Raw genomic sequence first — 16,739 nt, forward strand, 5'->3', positions numbered from 1 at the left:
TATATATATATATATATATATATATATATATATATATATATATATATATATATATATATATATATATATATATATATGTATGATTATAAAATATTCAGTAGGTTTAATATTCGCCAACAAGGCCCCTGAAAATAACCAACATTTTGAGATTTTCAAGAAGCACAAGAATATATTTTTCAAGAGTGACGATGAGGGAGTTTCCTGACAACTTATCATAATTAATGTATGAGAAGCAGTGTGGAAGCTTCCGACTAAGCCTTAAGGAGAGAGGTTTTCATGAGACTAAAGAAACATGTATTCAAAAATGCTATTATATCAAGAGATTAATTCAACCTCCCCATGAAATCTAACTTTATAGAATTTAGTTATTACTCTGTTGTGACGAATTTCTTTCACTGATAAGCCTCCAACGTAGGTCTATGTAAAGAAAAAAAAGGTTAACTAGAGAGATCCATATCCTTTTAAAAGAGATTTTGGCCGTTTGGGTAAAGAGAAACGTTCTGCGGTGCAGAGGAGATCTTATAGTATGTGTGGTTTCCATTTTAGGTTTTCAAGATTCACCCCAGCTCTCTCAGTTCCTCGTTTCTTTCGAGCGCAGGCCTATCATCCAACTGTTTAAGATCAAAGCTGCACTTGGCTCCAGTCTTGAATTTCCCTCTTCTTATCTGGAGGTTCCATTGACCTTATCTTATTTTTTTTTCCTCCAGGTGCAACAGAGAGCCTTATGTGGCTAGGCTGAAGATATATATATATATATATATATATATATATATATATATATATATATATATATATATATATATATATATATATATATAGCCATCGCCTAGTAAAGTTAAATTATAGAGTCGTATAGACTGAATTATAGGGAACCATATTAATTCAACCGGCTGTTTTGGCGGTACCATGTTAATACTGTTGTACACAGCACTCCAGGTTCATTAAGCCTCCAGTTATGGGTTCAGAATTGTAAGTGAGAGGTCATGTTTAAAAGGAAGTCAGAGGGAGGGAAGTAATGATTTTCATTGTCTGAAATAAGCCATAAGCTTGTTCTTGTTTACTAGTCGTCTGCCATACTCACTCGACCGAGCCTACCTGCTTCGAACTGTATTGAAAGCGCTTCGAACAAGGTTTTAATTTTGGCCACATATCTATGAAAATAAAAGGAAACGTGAAGTCTCGTGCACTCTGTCTATGAAAATAAAAGAAAACGTGAAGTCTCGTGCACTCTCATTATTGATTCGAAATGTTCATGCTTGCGAATAGCATGAAGACGAAAGATTTCCCATACATGATATGTAACTACGATGTTCTTTTCTCGGTAGTAAGTGTTCTGTGTGGCATATGCTCATCTACCATGAACCACGGTACAGACGAGCCAAAGCAACCGAGGTGTTTGACAAGAAGGTTTAAAAGTTTCTCACAGAAACATACAACACCATTGCTCATGCCATCGAACCTTCTCGCGTGTAAAAGAACTGATTGTAAACGTAGCTCTATAACATACACCGACCGCCTTCAACAGTTTTAATTGAAGGGGGAATCTTAAATATTCATGTCTCAAAACTAACCCGATGTAACGTTTACAGCCATTAATGAATTTGTTTATAGATAAGAGCAAGTGTAGAGAGAATTTATAATCAAATGCAAACTTGCAAAGCAAACATTAGAGGATCGAATGGAAGAACAAGCCTAAACGGATTAGGATTCTGAAAAAGATAAAATAGATTGAATTCCTCTTGCACATTATGTGCTTCGAAGGCAGATGTTCAGCAGAACACGGAGGTATTATGGAAAGCCACGTGCTAACTGTGGGCATAAATCCATGTAATCTTCTTTTTAGTTGGACTCCTGGGAGGTCATAAATATTTTTTATCGTCTTGGTGATACGTGAAGCAACACGATTACGAGATGATGAATTAATACTAATCTCCGTCTGTACTACAAGAATCCCGGAAAGAAAGAATTAAAGAATAGAAAAATAAACTCGATCATGTATATGAAAAAGTGTCATTTCAATTTCATGGTAAATTTTCTTTTTATACATTATAAAGCATAGTTTTCTAGTGTCCTTAAGTAAAGCCAATTCTTATTTCTACTTGCAGCGCTCACAATTCTCAAATGGAAAATGAGGGGAAGAATGACCACTTAGCAAGGAATATACATATTTCAGGATGTGATTGACTAAGAGCTTAACTGCTTACACAGCTGGTTTACTGTACATATATTTCATAAATCAACTCAGAAAATTATCAGAGATTTCATCGACAAAAACCCTAAGAGGAAAAATATATAATCTTAGACGTCCTAGCTACGTCTCTTCGTTGTGTATCAACTGATTTATATCTCTCTCTTGTGTCTCCCCTGATAATGTGATTATTACACGAAAATGCACTTGGGAACTTATCGTGTTTCATTTTCCCCGTGGACTATTAAGAATATATATATATATATATATATATATATATATATATATATATATATATATATATATATATATATATATATATATATATATATATATATGACACGAAATACATCAGTAGTGAATGTTCAATTTTTGATATTCTTTGCTAAAAACCCAAAGTAAAATTCTCTCGCACAGCCTTAGAAGGCGTAAAAAAAAAAGTTATGAATCATTCAACTTTGGGTTAATTATGATATACATTATTGCTTTAGCTTACCCAAAGAAAAAGAAGAAAAATATTGTTATTTTCATACGCTCTTATCTAACAAAAAAGGTAATTGGCTTTAATTAAAAGAACATCGCGATCCCAGAGTTCAATTATGAAATTACAATTCAGGTGGTGTGTTTACGTATGAAAATGAATTTTTCATTCCCCATACTTTAACAGTGGTGATAGATTGCGAGGCTAGTATATACACAACTGCGGGGTGTTGAAAAAGAGAACATGATAATGTGATTATCATGAAAAGAGGCGTATTTATATTTTCTCATGGAAACCATTACAGTTCTCCTGGACATATAGGAGGATGAAATAATCAGACAGAGATAAGTAGAACACACGCACACACACACACACACACACACACACACACACACGTGTATTCACACTCACACATACACATACACTCACACACACACACACACACACACACACACACACACACACAGCTATAAATGTTCTGATTATATATATATATATATATATATATATATATATATATATATATATATATATATATATATATATATATATATAAACAGAGAGAGAGAGAGAGAGAGAGAGAGAGAGAGAGAGAGAGAGAGAGAGAGAGAGAGAGAGAGAGAGAGAGAGAGAGAGAGAGAGAGAGAGAGAGAGAGAGGGAGAGAATCTTAATGGTCATATGATTACTGAAATATTTACCCAAGAGAGAGAGAGAGAGAGAGAGAGAGAGAGAGAGAGAGAGAGAGAGAGAGAGAGAGAGAGAGAGAGAGAGAGAGAGAGAGAGAGAGAGAGAGAGAGAGAGAGAGAGAGTCTTAATGGTCATATGATTACTGAAATATTTACCCATTATACGTTGATGCAATGAATAGTTTTCACTATCTTTCCCGTTTTTTTTTTTGTCATGAAACCGTCAGCAGTCAATGTTTGCTTCACCTTTATTTTGCAAAGTAATGTAAACCAGATATGTTTACAACTCTGGGTCTGGGTGGCCGGTTGCTGGCTAATTGAATTAATTCCTATTCAGCCAATTTTCGGGCTGTGAGTTCGGATCCCCAGGGATGCTACAGGGCTTGCCAGAGTTACATTGGAGAGTAGGTGGCGGCAGGAGGCAAGTGCTGGCTGGCGTGGTAATCTACATGCCTTTCATCAGCGTTATAATAGAAAAGACAACATTTTCATCATTCATTCGTTTTTTCTATACTATTTGTCTCCAGATCTTTTACTGGTGAATATATTTGAATGAATAACAGTGAGAATTATTACTCTATAATGTTTTAGTGTCAAAGATTGATCACTGATCTTTTTTTTTCAGTTTTAAGATATCACATATCACTTTTGAGATATCATGAAATAGCGCTAAAGGCCTAGAAGCGGCAGTGGGGTTCAAGAATTAAGGAGATTCATTTGCTGTGGTCACCCCTTTGAGGGAGTTCCCAAAGGGAACAGGGCGTCAGGGATATAGATACATAGGTATCACACACAGACACACACACACACACACACACACACACACACACACACTCACCTGCACAAGAAGATGATGTCCTGCATTGTGTAAATGAGTGACTAACCTTCCCCAATCAATACTGTACCATTCGCAAATAACAATGAAGGACATTATACTGTTTTTGAAGGAAGAAGAATCTCAACGAAAAGGGAACGAAGAATATCATCCCATGAATAATAGTCTTTGGTCCTCACTCATAATTCCAGGCGATGAACGCTCACACCAGACATCCGAAGAGGCGGCAGTGGTGGGTGAGTGGAGGGGAAGCAAGCCTCACCCACTACTGTCTGTCCCATTGCCACGCTTCTCCAGCGCTCTACCCATTACCTCGCTGTCACCACCAATTCGCTGAGGATTCGGTATCCATTTGTCCTTTGCGGGGCTTCACATCTTGTCACACAGAACTTGTTAAACTGTCGCGATGACGTCGCCGTTCGCTAGAGGACATCCATGTCTGGATTTCATCGAAATTCTACTACGACTTGAGGGAACAACAGGAGTATCCATGGTCGGTGACGAGGAGACATGCTTTTATTTTTTTTTATGCAGGATCTCAGAGAAGCTGTCTTGGCTTTAGAGAACGTCCAGCGTGCAACCGCTGTCCTGTCTCACTCTCTCTCTCTCTCTCTCTCTCTCTCTCTCTCTCTCTCTCTCTCTCTCTCTCTCTCTCTCTCTCTCTCTCTCTCTCTCCGCCCGCCGGGTGTCATGTGAATACTAGCACTACACACACGCACACACACACACACACACACACACACACACATACACACACCTGGCTTAGGCTTGTGTGTGTGTGTGTGTGTGTGTGTGTGTACATATAGCAGTAGGGACACGGTACATATGTACAAGGTGAAGAGTCTGGGAGACACAAGTGTAAGCCTCTCTCTCTCCCCGTAACACATAGAATAGTGAACACAAACCGTAATCACATACATGCACCATCATCAGGACAGACAACCTAGATCAGTGTGTCACTACGGCCAACAGCCAGACATGGGTGGACAGCCATGATGAGAACCCAGGGACATCGCTGGACAGGGATTATAACGTCCAGGAGAGAGGCCGTGGACATTAAGCGAATGAGGAGTTGGAGACTAGCTGGTGTGTGCTGGTTAGGAAAGCTTTGGTTACACCAACTACAACAGGAGGTTGAAGAAGTTGAGTATACGATCCTCATAGAAGGATATGGTAGGCTCAATTTTATTGTTTTAACTCTTTAAAGTCTAAATGAGGTAAATATGTAAGGGGTTCAGAGCCTTATGGAAGCTATTGGGATGATAGTTGGCCTATGTTTTACGAAAGTAAAGATCATTCGTGGACGAAACTGAAAAGTTAAAAGGTTTATACATTCTCCATTTGTTTACCAAGAGCACCGCAACTAATATCATTGATGCCTCTCAAATCTCTAATGTTTCCTCTCCTTTCCTTGGAGGGTTCTTGAGAAGACCAACTCTTTGATGACTGAGTGAGAGAGAGAGAGAGAGAGAGAGAGAGAGAGAGAGAGAGAGAGAGAGAGAGAGAGAGAGAGAGAGGTTCCTTGAACCACTGGAATCACCTCTTTGAACCATTGGAGAAGTTAGTATGGAGATCTTAGAAAGACTCCTTTTTATTTTTTTAATCTCTCTTGGAAGAGATGGAGCGATCTTTCTTGTATGATCGTGAAAAGAAAGAAAACAAATTGGTCTTGAATTACCTGAGTGACCCACCATGAACTACCATGAGGACTGCCCTTCACAATGTCCAAAAGTTACAATGGAGCATCTCACTTGTCTGAAGGCAACATTTTGGAACATGATTCGAAAGGCTCATAGTCTCTGTGAACCACCGAATGAACCCTCCTCATGTTACTGAAAAAGTTGCCTTAAATCAAAAGTACAAGAGACACTTCCTTTGAGTACCTCACGACCTTTTCTCTTTAGCGAATGGAATTGGAGCTCGAAGCAGAAGCGGAAGGTGCTGAGCAGAAGAGGTAATTGTTTATAATTTTCCTTTCCCACAGAGCCTGAAGCCCGGGCATGGGGAGGCAGGATGTAATAACACAGCAGAGACATATCATAAATCATTGCTCTTGTCGCGTGTGTGTGTGTGTGAGAGAGAGAGAGAGAGAGAGAGAGAGAGAGAGAGAGAGAGAGAGAGAGAGAGAGAGAGAGAGAGAGAGAGAGAGAGAGAGAGAGAGAGAGAGAGAGAGAGAACTACTGGGAGCTGACGTTTCATAATCATTCGCCTCGCGAAATTGGGACTGTGGGAGCGGACAAGTCAGTCCATTACTTGTATCTGTTGTTTGTTACCTTTCATTGTCTCACTCCTTCGGCACGATCAGCGAACTTCAGTTCATCAAGAGAACGATGATGAGCAACACAGTTCATACGCATACCTGTTGAACAACGACTTGCACGAATTTGTCTCATTCATAAGCCTGAGTAACCAGGATGAAAAAAAAGTAATGTTAAATGCTACACATTTAGAGACTGGGAAATATGTTCTTTGAATAAGTTTCGATTGAGTTCGAAACGTCTCAAGTCGCATTGATAACGACTCCCGGCATGATGAGGTCTTGTCTCATCTCCCAGATCATAATGTGAGATCTCCAAATATAGTTTTATTATGTGTATCAAATCACTGTATCTATTCTCCGGGAATTAGCGAAAGGGAACATGATTAAACACGTAAGAGTATTAGAGGTGGTGGAAGGTGCAGAGAATCGCATTTTGTTGATGTCAAGTTTTTATGGAGGGCATTACTCCCTTTGCATTCTACACTTTTATTTCCATAACCACACTTAAAAAAAAGAATTGAGTCTTATCATCAATCCCAAGCAGGCCCTTAAAAAAAAACAACAACTAGGATTGAATCTACGTGGAATGAAATCACTGGGATGTTCAAAACTTGAAGTCTTCGAAACGACAGTATCATCTCCTCCATACGTAAGACAGGATCCAACTCCGTCACACTTTATCTACCTCCGCTCAGGATCATCCGAGTGAATCTTGCCCTCGTATACCTTAACCAATACGACATCACCTTTTCTATATTTTCCTTATCCGGACGAAAAAACAACTAACTTCAATCCGTAGTTTAACCGGATTCTCAGCAGCAATACCGAAACCTGGAGTCTGTGTCATCCGGGTACGTAAATAAGGGAAAAGAAGGAGCTCGAAATTAATTATCAATAGATTGTCTTAGGAATGAAATGCTTCATTCTATATTGCTCGAATATTGATACAGCGAAGCTGTTAAATAGGTTCATAAATTCTTCGGCAGACAATCTTTACGTCGTGGAGAAGTCTAAGAGAAGTGGAAGAGAGCAAATTTATTGTCTTCTTAAGTACGATTCAGGAAAGAAGGTCACTGAGTGTGTCACCTGATTTTCGAGTCGACCTGCAGGAGGAGAGACAGTAAGACTTCGTAGTTATATGTTCCCCCCGTCCTCATCTTCCTCAGCGTTTTGATGACGTGCCGTTTCACTGTCTTGCCGTCGACGCTATATCCCACGCCCCCCCATGATATCTACTTAGGATACGCGTGATTTTGGCTTAACCAAATATATATAGGTATATATATATATATATATATATATATATATATATATATATATATATATATATATATATATATATATATATATATATATATATATATATATACAATATTTGTGTTATTGAATATTCTTATAATCTATTTGTTTGATCCTGTTTAGACTGTTGTTATTTAAATTACATAATTTTTAGAACCAAGTGCTGTAAACAAAGGATGGTGCTCATTAAGTAAACTTTGATGTTTCAACTGTAGCTACATTAATATCTCGCACATTCAATATAGGACAAAGGAACATATAGTTGCGCTTTGACAGTTATTAGCAGCAACAGAATTTAATTCTGCTGCAGCATTCTATTTAAACTTGAGAAAAATGATAAGATAATAATGAGATATTACACACACACACACACACACACACACACACACACACACACACACACACACACACACACATATATATATATATATATATATATATATATATATATATATATATATATATATATATATATATATATATATATATAAGGAATAAAGTACATTGCAAATCCAAAAAAATTGATATATTTTCAAAAAATAATGAAACCCTCATAATTCTTTTAGATAGGAAACCAGGCTTTCATTTTATCTGCACCGACAGATGCTGATTATAATTGGTCGAAGGACAAGTTTTGTCCTGTGTGTGAATTTCTAAGACCAGCGGCACTCACATCTCTCACTTGGATGAGTGAAACTTACAAGAGAGGCAGGCAGGTGTCCCCGAGTTATGGAATATATGTTCTGAAGAGTCGTAACTGTTGAGGTGTGAAGGGGTGGCAAGTACCAGGAAGAGAGAAAGAGAGAGAGAGAGTGAGCAATGGTGGGTGGAGAATGATGTGTGAAGGGAAAAATGACCGGGTGGAGTGAGAGGAGAGGTAAGGGGAGAGTGCCAGGAGGAGGGAGAGTTGAGTGGCAGGTGGAGAGACTGAAATTTCTATCTACACTGAGAAGATTCATCTGACTGATGAGAAATCTAGCAACGAGTACACAAATAGAAGACTCCTTGTGTGTGTGATGGCAGAAACCCTCGAAGTAAATGAAAGAAACATAGAAAAATCGGTAGACTCATTTACTGATACTTTAATGGAGATAAATATGAATCTGACTGATCTCTTCATTCACATAATTCAGCGCATTTATGTGATGGAAATGAACCTGTTGGAAACAATTCTGGGGGAAGATTTGAGTTTCCCTTATCAAACTCATCCGATTCTTTCTCCTTTTTTTTTTTTTTTCACATTCGTTGTCATAAAGAGTTACGACTGCAATAATCACCCAGCTTCATATTCGCCCGGTTGAACTACTTAGATTCGAATTTCATTTCCTGCCCATGTAATGGGGATGATAACGCAATTGTGATAATAGATGCATATGCATACTCTTTGATACCTCCAATATGCATTCATTGTATGCTAATTGTAAGCTTATGTTTGTAACATTAGGCGATCACAATTAGAATATTTAGTTTAAATATCATATTCACCTTCTGTCGGAAGCTTTGGAAATATACTAAACACAATTGTATCACAGTTCTTCACAGTATTATTGGTCATAATTGTTTTGTCAGCCTTGGTTGCTGTCAGCTTGAATACGTAATGACTAAACTCAACACACACTCACACACACACACACACACACACACACACACACACACACACACACACATACACATAGAACCAAATACGTGTAGATACACATAACCAAGCACAATGATATACACACATACAGATATATAAACATAAAACACGCATATATGCATACATTCATAAACACACACACACACACACACACACACACACACACACATAGAACCAAATACGTGTATATACACATAACCAAGCACAATGATATGCACACATACAGACATATAAACATAAAACACGCATATATGCATACATTCACAAACACACACACACATACACACACACACACACACACACACACACACACACACACATACAAACACAAGGAAAACCGGCTAAAATACTTTACGAATGAATCCCACATTTCGCCACGGTTTTGCTCTTTCCGACTGAGTGAAGTGGCTGAATAGAGGCAGAAGCTGCCTCCTGAGCCAAGGGGTTCTTCTGTCAACTCTCCAGGAAACGTTCTCTCTCTTTTCTCTTCGTGCTGACGGTACTGTACATGCCGTGCTGAACACTTTCGTCCACCTTAGCTCCTTATTCTGATCTTGTGAGTAAGGGACACACGCTACTGCAAGGCACATGTCACTCCGATAGTACTAGGTGACCGAGGATTTACATCATTCAAGACACCGCAGCACCCGGTACCACCAAGACCTAAGACTCACACCACTCAGGACCCATATTACTACATCATCACCATCACCACAAGTAGCAGTAGCTGACCTCCTCCTGAGCGTGCGTCCGTCTCAGTATCCGTACCAGCCCTCCTCCTGTGGGTCCGTCCGTCCCAGCATCCGTACCAACCAGGGCCTTTATCAAATCACGAACCCACGTCACCCACTTCTACTTCGCTTAGAACCTCAACCGAGGAAACATATTTCTTACACACACACACACACACACTCTCTCTCTCTCTCTCTCTCTCTCTCTCTCTCTCTCTCTCTCTCTCTCTCTCTCTCTTCCCCTCGCTACAGGCACAGTATTGCTGCAAGAAATAAATGGTTAGAAGCGGGTTCATGACCTGGTGAAGGTACTTCGTCTTAGTCACAGGGTCCGTAATTGTCAATCACGAACCCTCGAGGCAAAGATTTCAGTGTTCAAAGTTCTATACATGACATATACCTACCTAGTTTCAATCTCCCTGAAAGCTGCAAGAGCCATCAACAGGGATAAGAGACGTGTCCTGTAGATATCTGTCCCTTAAGACGGAAGTAAGTGAAGCGTAATTGACAGTGATAAGAGATTTTCGTGTCTTACAATAATCGTGATTCAATGATCGTGATTCGATAATCGTGATTCAATAATCCTCATTCAACAATCTTGATTCGTATGTTTCTGCGTTAAAGACGGTATATTTTTCAACTGTGAAAGACAGAGGCCTGAAAATAATCTCACTAAAATGTTAAGCCTGAATTGAATTAAATCCATTACCGTAATATTCCAAGGTAATGGGAGCGAAACTGAAATTCTGATTAATTATACAGTACATCAGAAATCTTTTTTTTTTCATGGCAAATGAATAAGAACAATGTATTACTGAACGCTCAGTAAACAAGTATAATTAATTAGATCCTAATTTATATTGAATTTGTTGTATACATATATATCACATATATACAAAGAAGACTCTTTTTTTTCCCCCCTCCCAGTTGTGAGCCTACATACATATTTAGTCGGATTTCACATCGCTGAATACAGTGCCGTTCGACTTATGTATGAAGACATGATTCTTATCATTTTGATTGGTATCTGTGAAGCTGATTCCCTGCTGCTATTCAGCCAGTATCCTTATCGCCACGTTCACCTCCACCAGATCCTAGCCACACCACGGGTTCTAGGTTGATTTTGAAAGGATGATAAACCATACAACGATTGCCTGTTTGAGGTAACCCAAAGATTATCATGTGTCGAAGCCAACAGTTTCTCTTACATGTGAAGCATATCAATCCTATACTATTAACCTGTGTCGTGCCCTCATCAAACATTTTATTTTCTGTATATTGAAGAAACGCCGCATGAATGATCAAGACTGGTAAAGCCAAGTAAACAAAACATCTTCATTGTAAATGAAATTATTGTCGTGTTTGACAACAGACACCAATGACGCCTTACATCAGAAGAGACACACACCTCATCTCTGAACCTTCATTCAGTATCTCTGTCAACTCTGTAGGACAATATAAATAAATATATATAAATATATATATATATATATATATATATATATATATATATATATATATATATATATATATATATATATATATATATATATATATATATATATATATATATATATATATATATATATATATATATATATATATATATATATATATATATATATATATATATATATATATATATATATATATATATATAGACTATAAGAGGATTGTACATATTTTGCGGTTTAACGTTCAAGCACTACAAAGGTCATGTGGAAATAATGACATTTTAAGTTTATTGTGTTTAGTTCCTATTTTAGTTATGCTGCAATTAAAAGCATAGCAAGGCATACCTTAATTAATCAACGTAAAAATTTATGATCTGGCGTTACTTTTTTTTTCCCCCCAGTGGCTGTAATGGATATGTATGTATTTTACTAGCTCAAAAAAAAGGAGAGAAAGATGGGTATCGTGTTCTAAAGTTGTGCACTATTTTCTCTCAGTTTAACAGAACACAGGACGCGTCTACCACATTCTACTTTCAGTAAGTGACGCCTCTTTTAGGGATATATATATATATATATATATATATATATATATATATATATATATATATATATATATATATATATATATATATATATATATATATATATATATATAAACCGTGACAGCGTTCTAGTCAGACGACATCTATATTACGTTATTTGATTCTGGTCATAAACTAACAAAACTGGACAAGAAAAATAACTAGAAAGAGCAAAAAATCAACTACGTTCCTAATAAGGCTATGAAGAGAGAAAGGGAACTGAAGTAATCTTCTCTGGGTATGCTTAGATTTATATGATGATTTCGATAATATACCGCACAACAAGAGATACAGCCATCAGAAGAAGTAAGCGGTAAAAACGTAAAGAAAAAAAAGAAAATGTAGATAAAGACGAATGATATATTTTCAACGGTAGAATTAGAGAACAGGAATATTCTACCGCCCAAATTTCGTCAAATGCGAAGACTATCAGTACTTTGGACTCAATTGGGCAAACGCGGTGTTGATCATCAGCGAATAAGAGGCAACATATTTGACATACGTTATCCCTATAGATTCACATTGTTTACGGATCTCATAACGCACTCTTACATAACACTATCCTCAGAAGTACATCTTGAACCCAAAAGAATCAACTCAGATCAGACTTTACGGTCAAGAATATTTGATGATGATGATGAAATGATGATAATCTGATATTCATATGTCCGGAACAGCATGTTCATATTGGAATGTCTGACGTATAAAGTAAATGTAGATGGGAATTTTGTCTGATCTGTACGGAATTAGTGAATACAGCTGAGGACGAAGTGTTCTTTATTTCGGGATTTTCTGATGGATTTCCTATGACGCGCGAGCACTTTTTAAAGGACGGATTTCAGCGAAAACTAATCATCCTCAAGGGTAAATGATTGTGTGATAAGCTACATCGAAAAAGAACAATGATGTGGAATATCGTTTAATTATCTCTCTCTCTCTGGGGAACATGAAAATTAAATGTCTATTCTAACTTGCCCAGGAAAAAAAAAAAGAAAAAAAAATCTCGTATATCATTTGCCATTGATTTTTTCCCTCTCTCTATATAGACTTCTTAAACGATTTTTTTTTTTTTTTTTTTTTTTCCGCTGTCTCCCGCGTTTGCGCTACACGAAATTTACTTTAGTAATATTCTTACTGGAAACGACATAAATAGGATGATCTAGTTGAGGTAAACAAAATTATCTTTGGACGTTCAGACCCCTCAACATATCGAGCAAATCTTAGAAGAAAAATAGGTTGACTTCGAAGTCCACGTAGATTCAAGAGGTTGACACAGCTTCGTAGTGGAACGAATGAATGTCTTCCTCGAGTCTCAATTCGAAAGGGTATGTCTTCATGTCTTATGCTGTATGTCTGCCTCTCTCTCTCTCTCTCTCTCTCTCTCTCTCTCTCTCTCTCTCTCTCTCTCTCTCTCTCTCTCAGCCTAGATCTCGATAGACTTTTAAAAATGTCTCTCTCTCTCTCTCAGCCTAAATCTCGATAGACTTTTAAAAATCTCTCTCTCTCTCTCTCTCTCTCTCTCTCTCTCTCTCTCTCTCTCTCTCTCTCTCTCTCTCTCTCTCTCTCTCTCGAAGCTTAAATCTCGAAAGACTTTTAAAAATGTCTCTCTCTCTCTCTCTCTCTCTCTCTCTCTCTCTCTCTCTCTCTCTCTCTCTCTCAGCCTAAATCTTGATAGACTTTTTAAAAAAACGATTCTATTTTTGTTATATTCTATGTTTTCGTATATCTGGATAACAAAACCCGTGAGATTTATCTAAAATTGGGCAAAAACAAAAACACAAATCAAAGACCTGTTTTAGATGCACAAATCATAACATTTTCATTTGTATTGGCAGTCGAGTAATCACATGCGGTAATTGATTACCACAACTCGGTTGACGCATCGAGATCATCGATTACGGCTGTAATTGGGTCACTCACTGTTGCTTTCCCGTGGCCCTGGGTTGAGTTACGGGCGGCAAATGACCAATGAAAAACGACGGGTGGAAACTAATTGGTGGAGAATGTCGCGCTAGGCTTGAAATATGACGGATAAAAAGGTGTCATATAGTGACGGGTGGTGGGTGACGGGTGGAGAGTGACGGGTGGAGCGTGACGGGTGACGGGTGGAGAATGACGGGTGGTGACGGGTAGAGAGCATTGCGTGACAAAGGATGGGTAAAAACTGACATGGGAAGAGGGTACGGTGCGTGACATGTAAAGAGAAATGTGTGGATGAAGGTGACTGGGTAAATATATAGATGAAAGTGACAGATGACAGGGTAGAAATACAGGTGACAGGGCAGAAATATAGATGAAAGTGATATGAAAATACAGATGAAAGTGACAAATGTCATGGTAGAAACATAAATGAAAGTGACGAATGACAGGGTAAAAACATTGATGAAAGTGACCAGTGACAAGGTGAAAGTGCAGATGATAGTGACAAGTGACAAGGTAAGATATAATAGGTCAAAGCGATAGCTTGAAAATATAGATCAAATTAAAAAGAGAGAGACAGAATTTTCGTATATATACACATAGCTACAGAGTAACCAAATAACATGTGAATACTGAGCAAACTTCCAATTTACTATGTGATCAAAACAAAATGAACCAGACTGAATGGTTCAATATATATATATATATATATATATATATATATATATATATATATATATATATATATATATATATATATATATATATATATATATATATATATATATATATATATATATATATATATATATATATAAGAGACAAAAAAGAAAAAAAAGAAAATTCCGGCTGAACAATTTCTAACACTTGTATTCAACTAAAGTATGGTAAATATTCCATATAATTGAATTACACTTTAAGTGGAACATGAATTTGGTGGACACCATTTCAGTCCACCTTTTATTTTTTTTGTGTGTGTTAATGTATTTACTAAATACATATTGACTCTTTTTTTTTTCCATCGATAGATTTTTTTGTAAATGGTATCCTTACTGGGATAATGAACTTTCGACTATTCTATTTAGCCACCGCAGTCTATCCAATCATACTAACTATGCAGCTCGGCAAGTGTCCAGTTTTAAAACACATTGATGTTAATTTGGCCGCCCGCCATTTTGCTAGGCACGGTAATATAGCGGCAATAACAGTTGTATACACCTTTTGATACCTGTAATATGCATTTTTTTTATACTAATTGTATGCATATGTTTACCAGATTATATTAACGCTGATGGAATATTCATTTGTTACAATATCAAATCAGTTCTCCTCTCTTCTCTTTTTTTTTGTTCGTCCTCTGTTACAAGTTAGACTTAATAAGATCATGTCACAGTGCGTTAGGGTGTTAGATACAACCTGATTTATAACAGTCCATAGAATTCAACTCTGCTTTGTGTACATGTCATTTATAACTATTGAAAACCTATGAAAACTACCGGCATACAAACACAATTACGAGGATACACACGGAAATAAATATGTGCCCCCCCAAAAAAAAAGGAGAGAGAGAGAGAGAGAGAGAGAGAGAGAGAGAGAGAGAGAGAGAGAGAGAGAGAGAGAGAGAGAGAGAGAGAGAGAGAGAGAGAGAGAGAGAGAATAAGCGAATATCACTGTAAAAGTTAGTCTTACTCTTCATAACAGTGAAAACGATCGCATTCGCTGTGACTGTCATATGATGCTGTATACTTGTGTAATTGGAAGGCATCACGCGTCTCTCACAGCTCTAGCTATCTATAGTCGGCACAAATGGCGATAATGATACATCTCCTATCAACGCCCTTGATCAGACTAGCTTCCTCTCCTGTCTTACCAAAAGGTCTTAACTATCATCCATTCAAAATCCTGGAGAATCCTGTATGTGTATGTTCATGATATTAATAAAAGCTACTAACAGTGGCGTTGATGGAAACAAGATGAATTAGGATTTGTCCTCGAAGCTCGATATGACCTAAGGGTATGTTGTCTATTATATGATTGCGCAAAGCAAATGATCCGTCAATGGATTCATGTTACCTAAGTAAAGACCCTCGTATGAAAGGAACCATTGAGCTAGAAGCCACGCTATCCAGGAATGGTATCAACAAGGATGAACATCGCCAGGCCCCACGCCACCTAGTACCATCCTACGTCACACAAGGAAACGATGTGATTTAAGATCTAAGTCACCTAAAGGACCCATTTCATCCTAAAATAGGTCACCTGATATCAACTTAAGATTTAGGTTATCCAGGAACCCAAGGGATACATCATGTAGGTTCCAGGTCATCCAGGGCTTAAAATCACGTAGACTCTTGGGTTTATCTTCCACGTAGGTTCCAGGTCATCCAGGCCTTACACCACGTAGATTCGAGATCATCCAGGGATTACATCAAGTAGATTCCAGGGTTTATTTTCCACGTAGGTTCCAGATCATCCAAGGCTTACATCACGTAGATTCTAGCGCTTATCTTTCACGTAGGTTCCAGGTCATCCAGACCTAATACCATGTAGATTCGAGATCATCCAGGGCTTACATCAAGTAGATTCCAGGGTTTATTTTCCACGTAGGTTCCAGATCATCCAAGGCTTACATCACGTAGATTCCAGGGCTTATCTTTCACGTAG

General features: G+C 37.6%; 1 protein-coding gene across 1 annotated transcript in view; it reads right to left on the minus strand.

Annotated features, from left to right (window-relative positions):
* Positions 1-16,739, minus strand: part of LOC139751748 (uncharacterized) — a 45,402-nt gene that overhangs the window by 17,653 nt on the left and 11,010 nt on the right. The gene's annotated exons all lie outside the window — the stretch shown is intronic.

This window comes from Panulirus ornatus, chromosome 12 (assembly GCF_036320965.1).
Source record: "Panulirus ornatus isolate Po-2019 chromosome 12, ASM3632096v1, whole genome shotgun sequence".
Lineage (NCBI taxonomy): Eukaryota > Metazoa > Arthropoda > Malacostraca > Decapoda > Palinuridae > Panulirus > Panulirus ornatus.